The sequence below is a fragment of the Myotis myotis genome, unplaced genomic scaffold, assembly GCF_014108235.1.
Source record: "Myotis myotis isolate mMyoMyo1 unplaced genomic scaffold, mMyoMyo1.p scaffold_m19_p_2, whole genome shotgun sequence".
Classification (NCBI taxonomy): domain Eukaryota; kingdom Metazoa; phylum Chordata; class Mammalia; order Chiroptera; family Vespertilionidae; genus Myotis; species Myotis myotis.
Genome location: NW_023416324.1, coordinates 93,509,997 through 93,532,042, shown reverse-complemented (window position 1 = coordinate 93,532,042; position 22,046 = coordinate 93,509,997). Strand labels below are relative to the sequence as shown.

The window sequence follows — 22,046 nt, the reverse complement described above, 5'->3', positions numbered from 1 at the left end:
TCTGGGACACACTTCAGGGCAAACCAGCTGGCCCCCACCCGTGCACCAGGCCTCTATCCTATATAATAAAAGGGTAATATGTAAATTGACCCTAACAGCAGAACCACTGTGAATGACTGGTCACTATGACACACACTGACCACCAGGGGGCAGACACTCAATGCAGGAGTTGCCCCCTGGTGGTCAGTGCACTCCCACAGGGGGAGCTCTGCTCAGCCACAAGCCAGGCTGACGGCTGCCAATACAGTGGTGGTGGTGGGAGCCTCTCCCGCCTCCTCAGCAGCATTAAGGATGTCTGACTTCAGCTTAGGCCTGCTCCCCGCTGGCAAGTGGGCATCCCCTGAGGGCTGCCAGGCTGCCAGAGGGATGTCTGACTGCCAGCTTAGGCCCAATCCCCTGGGAAGCGGGCCTAAGCCAGCAGGTGGTTATCCCCCTAAAAGACAAAGACCAGGTAGGCAGCAGAGAACATGTTATGAGGTCATGAACACAGAGTGCTGCTGGAAGGTCAATGCCTGCTAAGGACATAATGCAAGTAACCTTGCCTTCTGCCAGTGATAGTTCACCAAAGAGGCCAATTTAAAATAAGGCACTGCCTGCAGTAGGTAAAAGGAAGAAGCAAAGGTATGATAAAGCTGCAGGCATTGGATGTCTGATGAGACTACAGGCATTGGGTAAATAAAGGACACACACTCCCTTCCTCTGGGATATGTGCACAGCTGGGAGGTAGTGTAATCGGATAGCCAATGGGTCCAGGCTGCCTGTCATTACTTGAGCCAATTAAGCAGAGACAGGGTTGGATCATATATGAGTGTTTATTCCAATAATGCTGGTAGTATGGGAGAACATCCACAAAAATCTGCTATACTTGAGAAGGACAAAGATTACATGGGAAAGTAAGAATTACAGGTATGGGAAAGTAGGCAAGGTATAATGGTTACAGGCAATGCAATCTGGGGGGTCACAGAGGGCAGGTACTTCCGGGTTCCTCCAGGACCAGATTGCAGGCAATAGGGGCTGGGGGCTGCAAAAGACCGGCACCTCTACTGAGGCCAGATTGTTAATGTAGGCAGTTCTTAGAAAAGGAGGATGGACTGCATTCCAATGTTAGCTCCCATGTCCCAGGGCGTACAACTTTCAGCCAGATCAGAATGTCCTTTCTCTAAACAGAACAGAACAATCACAGGTAACAGAGCATGATTAATATTTCTTATAATTATAACCAGCCCCCATTATTGTATTTCTGCCCCTAACAGTAGATCCAGTCTTCTCTAAGGTTCCTATGTAGGGACAGTTTGAGGAGGACCCTCAGCTCTGAGTCCTGCACCATCCCAATTTGTGAGTGCAGGCCAGCAGTGCTCCCACCATGCTCTCTGCTCCTAGATTCATTGCAGAAAGCTTGGCTTTCTTCCAGTGCTTTTGGGGATTGTGGCAAAGAACCTGACTCCTTTCCTCACATATTTTAGCAGAGGTTCGGTCACCAACACTAGAATACAACTTTCAGGTGATCACTCTCCAGCTTTTCTTTCAGAATCAGAGGAACCATGTGCTAGAGAAGATTCCTCATCTCACTGGCTTTCCTTCCCTAAAATGTGACCATAGATTTGAAATCGATGTCAACATAAGAAACATTTGGACTTGTGAAGACTTTTTTGTGAGTTTATTTGAGCCAAACTGTAGACAATTGCTGGGAAGCAAAACCTCAGGGGATTGAGATAATCTTCCAGAGAATGACAGTTTTGCCCCTTGTTTTATATATTACAATAAAAAAAGGGAGACATAAGTGGGTTACATGAAATCCATTGGTAATAGATTAGGGAGGCAGGAGAAAGCAAAGTGGGGAAATATCTGGAAGTGGATGAAAAGTAAAATAATAAGCATATTTCTTTTATTTAGGTGGGTATAGGTTAGTTAAGAATAAATAATTAACTCAATAACAATGAGGTAATTTGCGGTCTTTACAGAGTGGTGCTTGTGTTTTGAGGGGTCTGTTATGGACCAACATTTGCAAGAATAAGACCACCAACTCCAATTAGGTCTTAAACAGCAAGCGAGGATTTATTGAAAACTGGCCAGTGACTTCCGTAGGCGTTTTCTCCTACGACAGCGTTGAACCTGGTTCTAGGCCAGCCTTTTATACACAGAAACTACAAAACGGTTGGCTAAACACACACAAAGTTACCTGGGATACAGACACAAAGTTACCAGGGCTACATTAATCAACACTGCCCTGTTACCAAGGTATTATTAATCAACTTTGCCCTGTTGCTCCAGCTACTAATATAAACTTGCCCTGTACCCTAGACTACCCTCGACCACAGTTGGTTCCATTTCCCCAGTACAAGGGGGGCTTAACTGTAACACTCCCTACTTGTCTTTAAGGACGAATTCAGACCCTGGATTCGTTGTTAGTATCTACTAGCTGGGAGTACTAGGTGTGCAGGTACCAGCTTTGCCTTCAGTGGGTCCTGGGTTGGTTTTACTTTCCACTTCCGGGGGCTGTCACCGCTGTCGGCTGTCTTCACTTGGGTGCGATGGATCCAATGTCTCTTGCTGGCTACCTTGACTGCTGAGGGGGTGCTGAGGACTACAGTATATGGACCGTCCCAGCGTGGCTCGAGCCCTCCGGGCTGGTGGTGCTTGACCCAGACGAGATATCCCGGATAAAACTGATGTCCCCTGGGCTCCTTCTGCTGTTCAGTCTCTAGGTGAGCCTCTTTCACAATCCTTTGGGCTGTTGTGGCAGCTTGCTGGAGTGCCTGCAAAGACTTAAGCAAATTATGGGTAGAGAGACGGGCAACCTCCTCCTCCCCCAACCTGGGCACCAATGGTGGCGGTCGCCCAAACATTATCTCAAAAGGAGTTAGCCCTTGGATGTATGGGGTGCACCTAGCTCTGAGGAAAGCAAAAGGAAGGAGACTTACCCAGTTTCCGCCAGTCTCTAATTTTAACTTAGTTAATGTTTCCTTTGAGGTCCGATTCATCCTCTCTACCTGTCTAGAACTCTGTGGTCTATAAACACAATGCAATTTCCAAGTAACCCTCAGTGCCTTAACTATGGATTGTGTAACTTTAGCGATGAACGCTGGGCCATTGACGGACCCCATGTATAGTGATAGGCTAAACCGGGGGGCAATTTCAGTGAGGAGTTTCCTAACTACTACCTGTGCTGTTTCTGCCTTGGTTGGGTATGCCTCAGGCCAGCCAGAGAAGGTATCAATGAAAACCAGCAAGTATTTATATCCTCCTTGTCCTCCTGGTATCTCAGTGAAGTCCACTTCCCAGTGTTCTCCAGGGTTCTGACCTCGGAATTGCTGCCCCGGCGCAGCCACAACAGGGGCCCTTGGTTCACCCGGGCACACACTTGGCACCTTCTAGCCAACTCTTGAGATATTTTCTGGAGTCCTGGGATGTAAAATTCTCTTCCCAGTAGTTCTGATCGTTCCCCCCAGGTGGGTGCTCTGGTGGGTCTGGGAAGCGATGGTCCGCCCCAGGGCTTCGGGCACTATAGGCCTCCCGTCTGGCAGAATTAGCCATCCAGCCTCGCCTTCCCGGGCCCCTAGTTTCTCAGCTAGCCTCTGCTCCTCTGGCTGCAGGGCTACGAGAACTTCTAGGGGCCCTACTGGTCTTTTAACCACTTTCTTGGCCCCTATATGGCTGCTAGGTGGTTAAGTATCTCAGGAGCTTTTTTCCTTTCCTCCTGAGGTCAGGAGACTTCCTTAAGGTGGCTCCTGTGTCCTCCTGTAAGGGCAGTGTGAGGAGATATACCCCTGCATTCCCTGGGTAGGTCTGGCAGGGCCAGTGCCGGGGCACTCACCAGGGCTTCTTTCTAATCCTGGCAGATTGCAGATCTCCCCTGGCTCCTCCTCACGTTACTACTGCCGCCCCCGCATACCGGGTACCTTCCTCTATGAAGCTGCTCCCGTCCGTGTAGAGGGTCTCATCCAGATTCTGCAAGGGCTGGTCCACAAGGTCCTCGTGGAGGGAAGTGAGGGTAGTCAGTGTCTCCTCGCAGTGATGCAAAGGGGCCTCTGCCTCCTCTTCAGGGAGGAGTGTGGCAGGGTTCAAGGCAGCTGTTTTCAGGAAGCTGAAATGTTTACTCTTTTTCCCTTTCCCACCAGAGGGCCTGAGTGAGTGCTATGAGTTCCACAAGGAAGTCCACCTTTTGGCCCCCCACTGTCAGGGTTATCCTGGGTTGTTGGGGGCCAGCTGAGCCCTGACAACCCTAATCCACCAACAATCCTAATCCTCCACTAACACGGGAGTCGGTTCCCCCGCACGTTCAGGGCACTCCCTTTTTCCAATGTCCTTCCTTTCACAAAATGCACACTGATTTTTCCCAAGCCGGGGTCAGACTCCTTTTCTCCCGTGAGGCTTTTCGTTGCCTTATGGCCAGGAGGACCTTCACTATCTGGGTGTTTAAACCTGCCGTCGGGTCCTCCCGATTATTAAAAACCTTCTGAGCCACCTCAACCAACTCAGAGATTGATTTCTCCTCAAAGCCCTCTAACTTCTGCAATTTTTCTAACATCTGGAGTCGACTGGGAAACAAATGCAACATTGACAGCCCTCCGATTTTCTGGGGCATTAGGGTTAGGCCCCTGGGCTGTCTCTGTTACCTTAGAGAGGTTTGTGGGTCTCCGAGCAGCAGCTCGGATGCCCCCCCATAGAGTCTGGCAATACCGACCGAGAGCCTCCTTTCCCCTGTCACTATAGGGGTTCCAGTCAGGTCCCCTGGAGGGAAACACAGCCTCTAATCTGTATGTAGGCTGCTGGACCCAGAACAAGTCTCCTCCCTTCCGCCCTGACCCTCTCTCTCTCTCTCTCTCTCTTCTGAAGTGAAAAGGGTTTGTAGCAGCTGCTGACAATCATAAAAAAACGGATTCCAAAAGAGAGATTAATCCCTGTGGGTTCTGGGAGAAAGAAGGACCCCGGCCCCTCTAACTGTACAGGCCACCGTTAGAAAAGGGGACACAGACCACAAAAGGCTGCCCGTCTGGACCCAGGTCTAGAGGGCCTGCCTGCCGTAGTGGCAGCATAGGAACTGCAGGACTGGCGGATGTAGCAGGGTCCCGCAGGTTCTCCCCCTCCCTCTCTCTGTCTCCATACACTGTCCCTTGCCTAGTGTGAGGAGGGGAGAATGGAGCCGGGTCCTGGACTGGTGTTTCCGGAGGAAAGAAAACCGGCTGTGGAGGAGGCAGGGGTTCCGGTTCAGGGTCATTTGCCACCGTGGGACCGGTGGGTGGAGGAGCATACGGGGGAGGCCTGACCCCAGGGAGTGCCTCCTCACTTGGACCTTGGAGAACAGGGGGAGTTTTGCCCTTCTGGGCCGAAGCCAAGAGGACTGTCTGTCTCTGTCCCAATTTCTTTTCCTTATTCTGACAACTCTGTAACCACCTTGGTTATTTTTAGTCAAAATATCGACCTACACTTGAATATAGGGAATTTGGTCGGGGTGACCCGGCCAGCCGTAGACAATATGGTGAACCTGAAAAGCGGTGATTAAATCATAAGTCCCTATGCCTGGCCATCCCACCTGGAAAGTGGGCCACTCCTGTTCACAGAATTTCTGCAAATTAAAAGCATTAACATCATAACCCTAGACTACCCTTGACCACAGTTGGTTCCATTTCCCCACTACCAGGGGGGCTTAACTGTAACAGGTCTGGAAAAAGGAAAATTACTTTGACATTCCAAAATATGTTATTGTAGATGCAAAAGACAATAGACAGGTTCAATTAAGGTAAATATTGACCTTTGTCAGGCAAGATGGTGGACTAGAACATGACTAGCTGCCATAAACTGCTTTTAGTTTAGAAGTTTTCATTTCATCGCTTCTCGGCCTTTTGGCTAAGATCAAGTGTAGAAGTTTTCATTTCAGACCATCCTTGTGGTTATTTTAGGTTTCTGAATTTGTAAGGCCACTATACAGGCCTCCCCTGAGGTTATTAGGTTAGCATGTGGCCCCTTTTCATCCACACATCTTCCTTTTGGTCATAAATCAATCCAAAGGATGCATTGATGATCAACATTTTGGTTGGATAATGGGATCCCATGGTGTTAGGAAGGCTCATTCCTAGGAAGTTCCAGTGTGAGCATTTGTCCTGCTGAACATGGTGGACTGCTGGGAATGGGGCAAGACCATAACGTTAGATGGCATTCACGGTTGAATTATTATTTAAAATAAAAAGGCAATGAAAGAAAGAGAGAGAGAGAGAGAGAGAGAGAGAGAGAGAGAGAGAGAGAGAGAAAGAAAGAAAGAAAGAAAGAAAGAAAGAAAGAAAGAAAGAAAGAAAGAAAGAAAGAAAGAAAGAAAGAAAGAAAGGGCCCTGACTGGTTTGGCTCAGTGGATAGAGTGTCAGCCTGCGGACTGAAAGGTACCAGGTTCGATTCCAGTCAAGGGCATGTACCTTGGTTGCGGGCACATCCCCAGTGGGGGGTGTGCAGGAGGCAGCTGATCGATGTTTCTCTCTCATCGATGTTTCTAACTCTCTATCTCTCTCCCTTCCTCTCTGTAAAAATCAGTAAAATGTATTTTTAAAAAAAAAAAAAACAAAAGAAAGAAAGAGAAGTCAGGTGAATGGGAGGCAGTCAGAACCTATGTGACCTTGTTAAAAAAATATTCTGGATCATATCTAAGTTTTCAACTATCATAATCTGAGTCTTATTGCTGCTTATCTTAAGTTTTGTTTTTCTGCATCTAGTATAACATTTACATATCAGGAACAAAAGCATCAGTATTAAACCAGTAACACCTATTAGGAACAAAAATGTCTAATTTTCTAGACAAAGAAGGGTCTGAGGGGAACAAGCATCCCAGTCAATTGAAAAACCCTTCACATGTGTTATCATTATTTTTTATTAAGCTAGTTATATGTTTTCCTTCTTCATACACTGTCACTTGCACCTTATGATATGTTGGACCAGGCAAATGAAGACTTTCTACTCATTAATTATACAGAAGCTCTAATTTTTCTCCTAGCCAGTTAGTTGCAATAGAAATGACTTCATGGGGAGGATTAATTTCAATTTCCCAATACTTTGGATTTTCAGTATCAATATCATAGATTTTATTAACCTTAGGCAAAGTTATTCTGCCTATAATTTCATATTGTTTTCACTATGAAACCATAAGGAGGATAATAACAATATAAAAATTATTTTATGGAGGGCAGATTAAAAATGGCAGTGGAGTAAGTGGATGCTGCATGGACATGCTCCCAGAACCAAATTGGAATTACAACTAAAATACAGAAAAACTTCCTGAATAATCAACAGAAGACTCACTGAAGAGAACCCTGATAACAGAGGACCTAAAGTGAAGACCACATAGAGCAGTGGTTCTCAACCTCTGGCCCTTTAAATACAGTTCCTCATGTTGTAACCCAACCATAAAATTATTTTCGTTGCTACTTCATAACTATAATGTTGCTACTGTTATGAATCGTAATGTAAATATCTGATATGCAGGATGGTCTTAGGCGACCCCTGTGAAAGGGTCGTTCGACCGCCAAAGGGGTCTCGACCCACAGGTTGAGAACCGCTGACATAGAGACTGGTAGGAAGGGTGGAGATGCAAAAGGGCTGGCCGGGCTCCCACAAATAGCAACTGAAGTTCCAAAGAGATATCTCAGCTGTGGGGGGTTCCCACTGAGAAATCTGAGGTATAATCCCCAAGCTGGGCACCCCAGCAAAGAGCATAACTGAGAAGAGTACCCACAAAATATCTGGCTATGAAAAGCAGCAGGGTTGCAGTCTGCCAGAAAGAGATGGCTAGAAATTTAGGCATCCTCTTAAAGGGCCAACACACAAAATTCCCTGTAGAGCCACCCACCTTGTGCTCTGGCAGAGGGAGGGTAGGGTGGACTGGAGCTGTGTGAGCAAAAGCCAGGATCAGAGGTTCTGAGGTTAGAGCTCAGAAGGCAAAACTCCAGTTTCCTGTGCTGAGTCATTCCCTCATGCTGGGAAGGCCATCCTTCTCACCCAGGATATACAGGCAACCTTGCCTGGGGGGAAGACAGCTGGTTCACCCTATTGGAAAACACCTTGCCCATAGTGTGGAGTTGCTCAGGCCCATTAAGAGACTGACAATAACAATTTCCAGGCAGAAGCAATTGCCCCACCCTGTTGAAAAAAAACTCTTGCCACACCTGTGGACAATTGCCTGAGGGCAATTCAAGACAAAATCTTATCAGTCTGTAGACAGAGGCGTCTTGGGAAGCTTTGAATTTTGCCTGATCTAATTAATCTGAAACCACATTTGACACTGTCTTCCCTAGAGATTGAGAGGCATAGCAGATATACCTAATACATAGTCACAAACCCAAACAGGCAGCCAAAATGAGGGGACAAAGAACCCCCAAATGAAAGAACAAGAGAATTCTCCAGAATAAGAGGTAAATGAAATGGAGATAAGGAATTTATCTGATACAGAGTTAAGAATAATGATAGTAAAGATGCTCAACATCATGAGAAAAGATATAGTAACTATGAAAACAGAAATAAAGAATTACATAGCACAAATAACACATTGGAAGGAATACACAGCAGGTTAGGGGAATCTTAGGATCACATCAGTGAATTAAAAGAAAGGATTGAAAAAAATCACTCAATCAGAGAACCAAAAAGAAAAAACAATTAAAAAAACAGCAGGACAGCTTAAGGGAGCTGTGGGACAATGTGAAATGTAATAATATAACAATATTAAGATAGCGGGTATGTCAGAAGAGGTAGAAAGGGTGAAATTGATAGAGAATGAGTTTGAAGAAATAATGGCAGAAAACTTCCCTGACCTGATAAAGGAAAAAGTTACAGAAGTCCAGGATGCACAGAGAACCCCAAGCAAGAAGAACCCAAACAGGCCCACACCCAGACACATCATAATTAAAATGACAAAAATTAAAGACAAAGAGAGAATGTTAAAGGCAGCAAGAGAAAAGCTAACTGTTACCTATAAAGGAGCTCCAATAAGGCTGACATCTGATTTTTCATCAGAAACTCCACAGGCCAGAAAGGAATGGCCTGAAGTACTCAAGGTAATGGAAAGCAAGGATCTGAGACCAAGATTACTATATCCAGCAAGGCTCTGATTCAAAATAGATGGTCAAATAAAGAGCTTCCCAGACACAAAAAAAAGGCTAATGGAGCACATCACGACCAAGCCAGCACTACAAGAAATGCTAAAGGGACTGCTGTAATGAAAAGAAGAAATAGAGAAACCTAGACATACAGAATTAAAATGGCAATAAATAATACCTATCAATAATAACCTTAAATGCCCTACCTGGTTTGGCTCAGTGGTAGCTTTAGAATATCCTGGGAATTTTATAATTGTCTATTGTTTTAGTTATTGTATGGTATTTTAAAATTCTGTAACTAGTTTTCCATTTTTTATGGACTGTCCTGAGGAAGTTAAGAAGCCTTGCTGTTTGCATAACATTCCAAAGTCATAAGCGGCACCAAATGCATAGTGTCTATTAGTGTGAATATTGACTATTTGATTTTTGGCCAGTTGACAAGTTGAATTAGAGCAACTTGTTTAGCTTGTTGGGCAGATCTGATTTCAGGCAGATAAGAACATTCAGTTATGTCTACCATGGAAGTTAATGCATATCCAGCTTGGTAATGTTCCTATTTATTTTTCAGATAAGGTTTATTTGTGAACTAAATTAAGTCAGTATTATCAACAGGAGTTTCCTGAAAATCATTCCTTCCTAGGATGAAGAAGAGGTCAGTAAACTAAATATAATTCTAGGTGTCTTTTTTTTTTTTTTTTTGTAAAGAGAATAACAAAATTTTGTAGGGTTAAGGCAATTAAAATAATTGCCTGAGTTAAAATAATATTATGTGTAGAAAGTAGGAGCATTTTATGAGAAGTCAATCAACTGACAGAGAAGTGTTGAGCGTGATAAAAATTCAGTTAAGATTCGACAAAATTGCCCTGACTGGTTTGGCTCAGTTGATAGAGTGTCGGCCTGCGTACTGGAAGGTCCCAGGTTCGATTCCGGTCAAGGGCATGTACTTTGGTTGCAGGCACATCCCCAGTAGGAGGTGTGCAGGAAGCAGCTGATCGATGTTTCTCTCTCATCGATGTTTCTAACTCTCTATCTCTCTCCCTTCCTCTCTGTAAAAAATCAATAAAATATATTTTTAAAAAAAGATTCAACAAAATGAGGAACATAAATAGTTAATGGAGAGCCCATGAAAACATCTTCTGTCTGTTTATGTAATATAGCTGTAGTAGAGATGACCCTTTTACAGGGATGGAGCCTTTTTCTACTGAATGTAGTTGCTGACTATAATATCCCATAGATCTATGATGATCTCCATGTTTCTGAATTAGAACTCCTAAAGCATTTCCTTTACTTTCATGTGTGAAAAGGAAGGAGGGAAGTTTATAATTTGGATGTCCCAGAGCAGGAATTTTAGACAATATTTCCTTTAGAAGCTCTACAGCTTGTTTCCCTCTGGTGTTTTATTTAATTGGATTAGGTTGATTTGATTTTATATATACTTTTTATTAACTTCAAGGAGGAAGGGAGAGGGAGAGAGAAATAGAAACATCAATGATGAGAAAGAATCATTGATTGGCTGCTTCCTGCAGGCCCCTACTGGAGATCAAGCCTGAAACCTAGGCATGTGCCCTGACCTGGAATGGAACCATGATCTCCTGGTTCCTAGGTCGATCCTCAACCACTCAGACACACTGGTCGGGCTGATTTGACTTTAATAGGCATATAGAGGCTGGGCTATTAATGAAAAGTTTGGAACCCAAGTTTGACAATATCCAATCAAACCCAGGAACCTTCTACATTGTTTTTTTGTTTTTGGAAGAAGGAAAGATAAGATTTCTAATTCTTACTGAGTTAATTTGTAGTGCATCTTTAGATATGAGATGGCCAAGGTATTTTACTTGAGGTAAGCAAAATTGAAACTTATCCATTGAGACCTTATGTTCTTTTATAGCTAGTTGCTCCAATAGGGAAATTGTGCCATTTGGGGCATAAAAGTAAGTCATTCATATACTGTATTAGAGGGGAATTTCTCAGAAATTTAACATCTATATATATAAAACCCTAAGTGACTGACTGTCCATTCGACTGGTCGCTATGACATGCACTGACCACCAGTGGGCAGACACTTAACGCAGGAGCTGCCAAGCAACAGCAACTTTGCAGAGTGCCCTCTCACACTCCCGGATCCCTTGGGGGATATCTGACTGTTGGTTTTGGTCCGATCCCAGCGGCCAGGCTGAGGAACCCCACCTGCCAGAGGGACCCCGCTCACTCTGCAGATGCCCTTTGAGCCCTGGCACTGCCCCAGGTGCAGCCAGCTGGGGAGGGACCATAGGAGGTTGGCTCCAGGGCATATCTGGCCAGTCTTGCCCAATCCTGCCCTGCTGGACACCTAATTAATTTCCTTTCAATGTGCATGAATCCATGCACCAGGCCTCTAGTTATTTATATTAGTTTTTAATAATTGGAAGAAATAGGTTGGACTTTTGGTTTTTCCCTGGGGCATTACAGTCCAAGTAAGTTGTAGATTTTCCCAGGTGAAGGCAGAGAGATATTGACTATCTTTTTCTACTAGAATTCTGAAGACGACACTACATAAATCTATTATTGAAAAATAATGGCAATTTACAGGAATGGTGATAAAAAAGTATGTGGATTTTGAACCACAGGTTGTGTGGGTATAACTATTTTACTTTCGCTCTGAGATTCCATGTAAATTTTTATTCTTTGCAATTTTTTTATTGGAAGTTAAGGAGAATTACAGGGGCTTGTATATGAAATTATAAGTCCGCTTGTTAAGTAATCTTACATAATGGGATTAATTACAGCTAGTGTATTAGGTCTTAAATGATATTGGTGAGTATTAGGCAGAGGCAAAATATTGTCAATAGTTACTTTAAAAGGAGTGGCTGACTTGATTTTGCCAATATCTGTACTGGAAAGGGCCCAAAGTGGTATTGGAATATCCAGTAACAAATGTTGAGTTTCAAGATTATTTTCCTCTGGTGGAAGTTTCTTTAAAATCATTACTTTTCCAATTGATTTAGCATTTGATTAATTTGGTTCTAAATACATTCCACCCTTCCAGGAAAAGGATATGTGGGCATTATGGATTTTAAGAAAATCTCTCCATATCAGGTGAATCAGGGCCCATTGGACCAGTAAAAATATGTGTTGCCCCATAACATTCCTTAGTTGAAAGGTGACAGGTTTTGGTTTTAAAATTGTCATTGTTTGGATATCCCTGGCATTTGCACAGAAGCTTTACTCTGAGTGAAAGGGAAACTTAGTTGGGTAGCATTAAGAATAGATAAAGTAGCCCCAGTATCTACAAGGGCCTTAGTAACTTCCCCTTTTAGGATAATTTCAATTTCTTCTAAAGTATTAGCAAGGAGAAATCCTATAAGCAGCCATATGTTCGTTTGTTTTTCCTTTGTAAATGCCATTTCAGTGTTCTGCAATTTTTCTTATGGTGACCTGGTTTTCCACAGTAAAAACAGACTCCTTTCTCCCCTTGTCTAAGAGACTTCTGAGTAGATTTGATTTGGTTGTTTAATTGTTGGAAGTGTAAGTTCATAATTTTGTCAGTTTTATTTTATTTTTTTCTCTTTTGAATAGTTTTGATAATTGATTGGCCAGAATAGCCAATTCATTAGCATGGGAGGTCTGTCAGTTCAATTTGTGTTATTTGATCAAAGTTACAAGCTCTTCATCTAGTCCTTCCATAAATGCCAAATTCAGTAAAGGATCATTTTGATGATCCTTAAAACCTTCTGGAGATAGGCCTGAGTATTTGAAAGTTTTTTCAAAATGTTCAAAGAAATCAAACACTGGTTTGTCAGGCTTTCTTTTACTTCGCTGGATCTGGGTCCAGTCTATTTTCAGAGGAAAAATCTCATATATGGCTTGATGAAGCCGGTGAACTAATTCTGCATTTTTCCCTGTGTGTTTCTCTCGGTTTAAAAATATCCTCTACAGGAGTATGCCAGCTCACCTTACTCTGTTGCCTTGCTCTCAGAAACCAGTAGGTATATTAACTGGAATAGGCCAGAATAGCCAGGATCATATGTTCTAGCAGTTCCATCAAATTCCTTTGCAAACCCACCAGCGTCCTGGCTGGCGCGGGCCAGGGAAATCTTTAGTTAGATTTCATAATTCTGTTCTAGTCCAGGAAGATATACAGTTGCTGGGTCCCCTCTACCCGAGACAGGCTTTTCTCTGAAAGGAGCTGCTAGAATTCCTGCTTTATCTTTCTCTGAATTTGTATTCTGGTTTTTCCCTAGGTCAGTAGGGAGTGGAAGTGGAGGAGATATAGGAGAAGGAAGAAGGGAGGTTGAGGGCAAGTCTGCACAAGGCAGCTTAGAAAACAAAGGGTAGAGTGGAGAAGCTGTAGGAGGAGAAATGGGGTCTTGGCATTTATTGGCTTCAGAAACCTTCTTTAGTTAAGAGACAGTCTCTACAGTTTTTTATTAACTTCCTTCAAGGAAGATATTTTATCTGAGCCTCTCCTAGAAGCTTCTCATTTGCAGTCAAGATAAGCTTCCCATTCATCTTATTTAATTTTAGAGCCGTTTTTTTCTAATTGAGTGTGTAGGGAAAAAATCAGTTTGGAGCTATCAAAATTCCCCACTTTGGCCCTTTCAAGTTGATACCATTTTGTAGTTAAAATTTTTCAATTTCTGTAGATACTTGCAAGTTGAGATTCCATATGAATTGTATATGTTTCTTGGGGGCATATTAATGAGGGGTTGGGATTCTTTGGGTTTATTGACTTTAGAGCAGCAGTTCTCAACCTGTGGGTCGCGAACCCTTTGGAGGTCGAATGACCCTTTCACAGGGGTCGCCTAAGACCATCAGAAAACACATATATAATTACATATTGTTTTTGTGATTAATCACTATGCTTTAATTATGTTCAATTTGTAACAATGAAAATACATCCTGCATATCAGATATTTACATTACGATTCATAACAGTAGCAAAATTACAGTTATGAAGTAGCAATGAAAATAATTTTATGGTTGGGGGTCACCACAACATGAGGAACTGTATTAAAGGGTCGTGGCATTAGGAAGGTTGAGAACTACTGCTTTAGAGGCACAATTTTCCATTTTAATTTTAGTCTTTCTCTTGATATCTATAAAGTTTGAGAAAAATTTCTCGGGACTCTATGTAATGGGTCAAAGTGTGCTGCTTATGGGTTGAGTTTCATGAGGCTCTCACCCCTCAAGCCGTATTCAACCCTCTTAAGTGTCTTAGTTTCTCTCCCGGCTGTCTCAAACAACCAGAAGGGCTCGGGGCGCCAGGAGACCAACCCTTATAGGCACTTCTCCAGGGAAGCCTGTCAGTTTAATTACATTTGAGTTGGAATTTCCCTGTGGAGTGGCTGCAGGTGGTAAGGAATGACTTTTGATACCTCCACAAGTATTTTTAGTCACCTAAGAAAACCAGAGATTTGGGCTGGAGGGAGGGTGTGCCCCTTATATTTGGAGCTGAACAAATTCAGCTCTCATTTCTATAGCAAAGGTTGTTGTTTTTTTGCTCAGACCCTCAGAAAGCAGTTCCAATTGAAAAGTGGAAATCAAAATGGGCCACCCATTTCAACTTCTGTCCTTTAGTGCCACCTCAAGGGATTTTCTAACAATAGTTTAGTCAGGCCTTCTACCTCCCGCAGGGGAAGATCCTGGATTCAGGAGACAATTTACCTGATGCAGCCTGTGGGAAGCTGGCGGGGCTCAATGGGTCCCTTGCTGCATCCTAGCACAAGTGTTCCTGGGTGAGCTTTCTGGAATCCTGCCAACTATGTCAAGTAAATGTCGATGTAGGAAACATTCACACCTGTGAAGAATTTTTGTGAGTTTATTTGAGCCAAACTGTTGACAATTGCGGGGAAGCAAAGTCTCAATGGACTGAGAAAATGCCCCAGAGAATGGCAGCTTTGCCCCTTATTTTATACATTACAATCAAAAGAGGAGACATAAAGGGGTTAAATGAAATCCACTGGTTATAGATTAGGGAGGTGGGAGACAGCAAAGCAGGGAAAGCTCGCTAAATATGTAAAGCTAAAAATAAATATAATACATAGATACAGTAAAGCGCTGATAATTTCTGATCATAAGATTTTAAAAATAGCTAACTGATAAATAAATAACTGATAGGGGGCAGCTGACTCTGGGCAGCCTTATTCTGAGGCCCAGGTCATTGCTGACGGAAGCTAGATAAATTCGCATGAGAAGTTTAAGAAAAGTGCTCCCTCCAATGCCAGAACTCAACAGTTACGACGCTATTTCAGCCAGTCTGTGGCTTGTGCCATAGCACATGCAACAAGCCCCACTAGTTTTTGCTTCCCTGGTGTTGGAGGTGCTCTGGGAAACAGGAGCTGACACTGGGACTTGCAATGCAGAGCAGTGGCCTTGGAGACCCAGAGGCTGCCTTCTTGGCCAAGCTCCATGCTCAGAGAGTGGGATCCCCTTGAAAATGCACTGTATTCTGCACAAAGGTAAGAGGTTTAATTTGGAAATACAGGCATGGGCATCACAGAACAAAAGCCAAAAGGGACATGAGATACACATTTTTACATCTGCTTGGGGAAGGGTGGTCAGAACATTTCATTCTTTTTATACAAAGGCAAGCAGTTCAAGCACCTAGAGATACCCATCCACCCTGAGATACTGAGCCTCAGTCCCTTATCAAGAAGTAACTGTTCACCAAACCCCAGGGACAGAGTAGCAAGGGCTGAGGGAGGGGTTCTATCACCCTGTCACTCCTGCTCCTTCCTCTCCCCCACCCCAAACCCACCCTGTAATACACATACTTTCTCTCTCTTTCCTAGGGGCCATTGCCACTTCCAAAGTCAATGTAAGATCTTCAGAAGAATTGTGGGAAGTTCTTGTCCTGTGAGTTATCTAAGTAATATGATGGGCAAAGTCTTGTAGATCATTTACTGGGTGATTCTTGGATAACTTGATGTTTGCTCATCAGCTGTAATAACTTTATTACATGGACTATCTAGCATTCATAAAATGATAACAGTGACGCACAAATGGGTAGTATGATTAATTATTTTGTTTATTCCACAAACGTTTATTGAGCACCTACTATAGTCCAGAAGCTACACTAAGGTCTGGTGATATGGTGATAGAAGACATGGTCCCTGGCCTTGACATACCAGATAGATACAGTGATATTATAGAAAATATGTATATTGGTCTCTGCCTCCTGCTCCCGACACAGAGCTCCTGAAACCCTCGGGAGTTCCTGGGTGGTAAGAGCACTGGGAGCAGTTTTTGTTCTAATATTTGGTCTTTGACCGAAGGTCCTGACACATGGCTCCTGACACCCCTGTCATTTCCTGGCCGAGAGTAGTGTCTTTTGTTCTCATGAAGAAACTCCAGATGGGCTCTTGGATAAAGGCTGTTCACCAGACTGACAAAGCCGTGGTTAGAAGCTTGGAGTTCTCAGCCTCACCCAGGGACAAGGGTTGAAAATGGAGTTAATCATTAACCATGATGAAGCGCCACCAAAAAGACCATAGGATGGGACTTAGGAAGCTTCTAGGTTTGCAAACATCCATACCTAGAGGGTGATGCACCCCAATCTATGGGCATACAAGCTCCTGTGCTGGGAACCCTAACAGAGCTCACCCTATGTATCTCTTCATTTGGCCATTTGTCTGTATCCTTTATCAGATTCTTTAATATACCAGTAAATGTAAGTAGGTGTTTCCCTGAGTTCTGTTAACTGATCGAGCAAATTAACCAGACCTGGGGAAGAAGAAGGGTCATTGAAACCTGCAATTTGTAGCAAAATCAGACAGAAGTTGTGGGTAACCTTGCGGCCTACTACTTGCAACTGGCATCTGAAGGGGGTCAATCAGTGTGACAACCTGAAACCTGTGGAATCTGACTCTATCTCCAGGTTGGAGTGCTGAGTTGAGTTAGGACAGCCAGCTGGTGTAGTGGAGAACAACCCACACATCTGATGATCAGAAGGGTCAGAGCGAAGTGTTATGTCAGAGCGAAAAACAAGAATGAGCTAAGCAGGTGACACCCAGGAGGAAGGATTCTAAACTCAGCGACAGGAACACTTACAAAAGTATGCATGTTTGAGGAAACAAATAACTTACTATCACGATATCACTCAACCCGAGGCAGTTTAGGCCGATGTGGAGAGACTGTTCCAGGGCATGGCTGCTGTCAGACCCGCAGGCAAACTGGACCAGGGCCTGAACGGTTACTGTAATCAATGACGGTTCTGACATAAACTAGCACCCCTCCCCTGCTGCATGCTGGTTCCTGGGACAGGCCTTTGTCCTGACCTGGTCCAGCATGTGATTTCCCATACCTGGTAGCTTTCACATGCTAGGACCCATGACTATCCCCCCTTTATCCTATATGATTCTTTGCTCCTGCCAAGCTGTGTGGAATCCATTCTGAATTGAAGCCACCTAAGATGTATTTAATGAGCTGTGTCCATTAATAAACTATATAAATTACCGGACTGGAGTGGCTAGCCTCTTCCGTCTATCTTTCCCTGCCCTCTGCTTACAGAGCTAGATTTTCAGTCCTGGATTCTTCACTGGGTCTGTGTGTATCAACAACTGGATATCTATGAGGAGCCCAATATGCGATGCCAATACATTTCTACTTTATCTCACAGGCTACGGAGAGCTTCTGAAAAATTCTGAGCTGTGTGATCACATAAACAGAATCATGTACTGGAAAGATTGCTCTGCAGCAATGTAGACAAACAGGACAGGACAGAAGTACCAGTGCTGCAACATTTCCAATGAAAGACACCACGTGATAAACTGGAGGCACAGAAGGAAGAGCTGCTTGAGAACAATGCAGGACAGGCCCAGGGGATTGTAGGTAGGAAGGAGAAATCCAGCATAACTTTCAGGTTACTGACTTGGACCATCGGGCGAATGGCTGACAAGCAAGATTGGGGAAACAGAAGGCAGTGAATTTGGAAGAGAAACTGAATTTCGTTTTTGATGTGGTAAGGTTGGGGTTCCGTGGAAGGTTCTGGTCTAGGCACCAATGTCATTGTGGGATTCATCAGCCAATGGATGTAGCTGAAGTCAGGTGTTGGGGAGGCTTGCCAGGGAGAGGAGGGGACCCCTAGGAATGCTAGTACATAAGGGAGAATGGCATTTCCTTGTCTTTTTCTGGCACATTTCTAAAGACCCAGGGAAAGACACAGAGAGGCTGGATAGGCCAGAAAAGCACAAGAAGAATCAGGGAGTTATTAACAAAAGCACAAAAAGAGTTTTAAAGAAAGAGCTGCTACAATAATCAGAACAGTATGGTATTAGCAGAAAAATAGACACACAGACCAATGGAACAGAACTGAGAGAGCAAAAGTAAACCCTCATGTATATGGGCAACTAATTTTAGGCAAAGAAGCAAAACACATGCAATGGAGAAAGGAAAGCCTTGTCAATAGTGTTGGAAAATTTGGAAAGACACATGCAAAAGAATGAAACTAGACTGCTATTTGACACCACACACAAAAATTAACTCAAAATGGATTACAGACTTAAATATAAGACCTGAAACAATAAAATACATATAAGAAAACATAAATACCAAACTTATGGACCTTGGTCTCAGAAAGCCTTTTGTGAACTTGACCCCAAAGGCCAGGGAAATAAAAGCAAAAGTAAATAAATGAGACATCAAACTAAAAAGCTTCTGCTCAGAAAAACAAAAAACAAAACACAAAACAAAAAGGCAACCAACCAAATGGGAGAAGATATTTGCAAATAATACTTTCGACAAGGGCTAATACCCAAAATATATAAATAACTCATAAAACTCAACAACAACAAACACCTAACAATCCAGTTTTTAAAAAGGGATAGGAACCTGAACAGACACCTTTCCCAAGATATACAAATGGGCAACAGGTACATGAAATAGGCTCCACTTCACTAGTTCTTAGGGAAATGCATATAAAAACCACAATGAGACACTACCTCACACCTGTTAGAATGGCTATTATCAATAAGACAAGAGAGCTCTTACCATTTGCAACAGCACAGATGGAACTGGAGAACATTATGCTAAGTGAAATAAGCCAGTCAGAGAAAGATAAATATCACATGCTCTCACTCATTTATGGAATATAATGAACAACATATATCGCTTCTCGGCCTTTTGGCTAAGATCAAGTGTGACCAACATAAACTGATGAACAAAAAGAGACCCAGAGACAGAGAAGCATGGATCAGACCGTCAAACCTCAGAGGGAAGGCAGGGGAGGGTGGGGGGAAAGGGGAGAGATCAACCAAAGGACTTGTATGCATGCATATAAGCATAACCAATGGACACAGACAACAGGGGGGTGAGGGCATGAGTGAGGGGGATAGGGGGTAACGTGAGGATAAGGACACATATGTAATAACTTAATAAAAAATTTAAAAAAATAAGACAAGAAATAACAAATGTTGTCAAGAAAAAGGAACCCTCATACATTGCTGTGGGAATGTAAACTGGTACATTCACTATGGAAAACAGTATGGCAGTTCCTCAAAAAATTTAGAGCTACCTTAATGACCCAACAATCTTTCTTCTGGGTATCCACCTGAAAAATTTGAAAACATTTATTCATAAAGATATATGTATCCCTATGTTCATTGCAGTATTATTCATGGTGGCCAAGACATGGAAACAATGTACAGTAAGTGTCCTTCAGTGGATGATTGGAAAAAGAAATGTGGTTCATTTATACAATGTAATACTACTCAGATGAAATACTGCTATTTGTGACACCATGAATGGATCTTGAGAATATCATGCTAAGCCAAATAAGTCAGATGGAAAAGGACAAGAACCATATGACTTCACTCATATGTGGGATATAAAACAGAAAGCAATAAAAGAACAAACAAAAGAAACAAACAAACTCACAAACACTGACAACAGTATGGTGCTCACCAGAGGGCTGGGGCTGGGGGCAGGTAGTAAAGGGCAAAGGGGGTCAAATATATGATGAGGGGAGGAGACTAGGCTTGGGGGGGTGAGCACACAGTGCAATATACAGACATGTATTACAGAATTGTACGTTGAAACTTATATAATGTTATTAACCAATGTCAGCCCAATAAACTTAATTTTACAAAAGAAGCTGAGCAAGTGAGCAGTTTGGGAGGATTAGCCCATGTGTGACAGGAGTGGGTAGCCATGGCTGAGCTGCGTAAGTGTCGGCTCTGAAGACAATAAAGGCTGCGGAGTTGTGGAGGGATGATGGCTGAGAAAGGAATGGGGAAGCTAAGCCAGATGCTAAAAACCAGCACGCAATTACCTGCGGTGGGGAAATGGAGGCTTGGGAGGGGGCCACGCAGGCCTGCCCAGCCAGAGCTGGAGGGATCAGATGGCAACTTTGACGGGAGGGTTCCGAGAAGGCGAGGCAGGGTGGGGTGGAGGAGTGGTGGATGGCAGGCCGTTCCAGGAAACAGGAGCAAGTGACGGGAATGAGAGGGCAGAGCGCTGGGGTGAGTCCTGGAGCGCAGGGCGTGGGGTTCCCAGGAAGGAGGGAGACGTGCTGGGAAGGGCTTGCCTCGGGGAAGGCAGCTGAGCTGTACTGGGAAATGGGCTCCGAGCCCCTGAGAGCTTCAGGCACCGCCCGGCCTCCAAGGGGCCAGCCCTGCCCTGGAGTAGCGGCACCCCAGGCCCACCCCAGCTTCTCTCCCGCCTAGGTGCATGGGTGGGGGGGGGAGGGTCCGACGCGAGGCCAGCGGTTTGGGGACAGTCTCCCCCGACCCCCATCCCCCGATCGCCCTCCCTTCCCGGGGCGCCCCTTCCTCCCCGCTGCGCATGCCTGGCCTGGCAGAAGCCGCCCTCCGCGCCCAACTCGCTCTTAGTGTCCCAGCCCTTGGTCTCTGTCCAGCTGCACCCACAGGCGGAAGCCGCTTCCTGAACCCCCAGAACGCCACACCTGGGCGGGGTCCAGGGGACCAGGGCGCGTCAGGGTTGGGCGCAAGGGGTCAGAAAGGACCGGAAGAACGGGGCTGGGAATAGCCAGGGGCGGAGTGGGAGGTGGAGGGTAATGGGGGGGCCGGGACCAAAGGGAGGCGTGGCACCGCTGCAGGAGGACCTGGGAGGAGGATCCCCTGTGTCTGTCACCAGGGCCCTGGCCAGTGGAGGAGGGACTAGTGGCACCTACGCCGCTCAGCCCATTAGTTGGTACCACAGCGCCCTCTGTATTTCCTTCACGGCACCAGCCACCACCCTAAGGAGGAATTCCTCCCTGGGTTTCCACCAGCAGGTCACTGCCTGGAGAGGAGGCCAAGTCTCCTCACAGTCCCCGACCTGGGACAGCGCCAGGCGCGAGGTGCATCCACGAGGGTGGGCGAGGGAAGGGGGAAGAAGGGCAGGCCCAGGAGGCTGGAAGCCCGGGGAGAGGAAGGACTGGGGCTCAGAATAAGGAGAGCACTGCGGAACGGCAGGGGGCTTGGCAAGGTCAGCATAGGGTACCTGCAAGAACTGTGTCAGCTCCCAGCACCACCATAGAGAGCTAACCTCAAGCCATCCAACCGTCCATCCACTCGATGCACTCAGACCACTGCCAGAGCCCGCTGCCTTTGCCAGGGTTATGTCTCCAGATCATTAGACCACACCAATCACACACCTCAGGTGGCAGAGTGCGTGTACACTCTGTGCTCATGGAAGTCCTGTGGCATTGCTTTCTGTTGTCTCTCCAATTCCATGTTTGGGATCTTACCTACACCTTAGAGCACTTTTACTGCACTTTCAAAAATAAGCACAATATATAATTTAACTTCAAGCTTATAGTAGAGTTTTCCTCAACCTATGCAAGTCCTTAAAATAGTAGATGTGTATCAGGCCTGAGTGGCTCAGTTGGTTGAGTGTCGCCCTGTTCACCAAAAGTTGTTGGTTTGATTCCTGGTCAGGCACATACCTAGGTTGCAAGTTCCACCCCAGGTTGGACATATACAGATTGATGTTTCTTTCTCACATGGATGTCTCTCTCTCCCTCTCCCTCTCCCTCTCTCTCTCCTTTCCTCTCTC

At 44.7% G+C, this 22,046-nt stretch overlaps 1 long non-coding RNA gene and 1 pseudogene across 1 annotated transcript; one reads left to right on the top strand and one right to left on the bottom strand.

Moving 5' to 3' along the window:
* Nucleotides 1–1,988: 1,988 nt before the first annotated feature.
* On the bottom strand, nt 1,989–18,498 carry LOC118677077. Its single transcript, XR_004974318.1, has 3 exons — nt 17,138–18,498; nt 14,718–14,850; nt 1,989–4,070 (listed from the first exon to the last, which is right to left on the bottom strand). It is a non-coding gene; the product is annotated as an uncharacterized LOC118677077 (long non-coding RNA).
* LOC118677756 lies at nt 5,828–5,983 on the top strand (annotated as a pseudogene).
* Nucleotides 18,499–22,046: the final 3,548 nt, after the last annotated feature.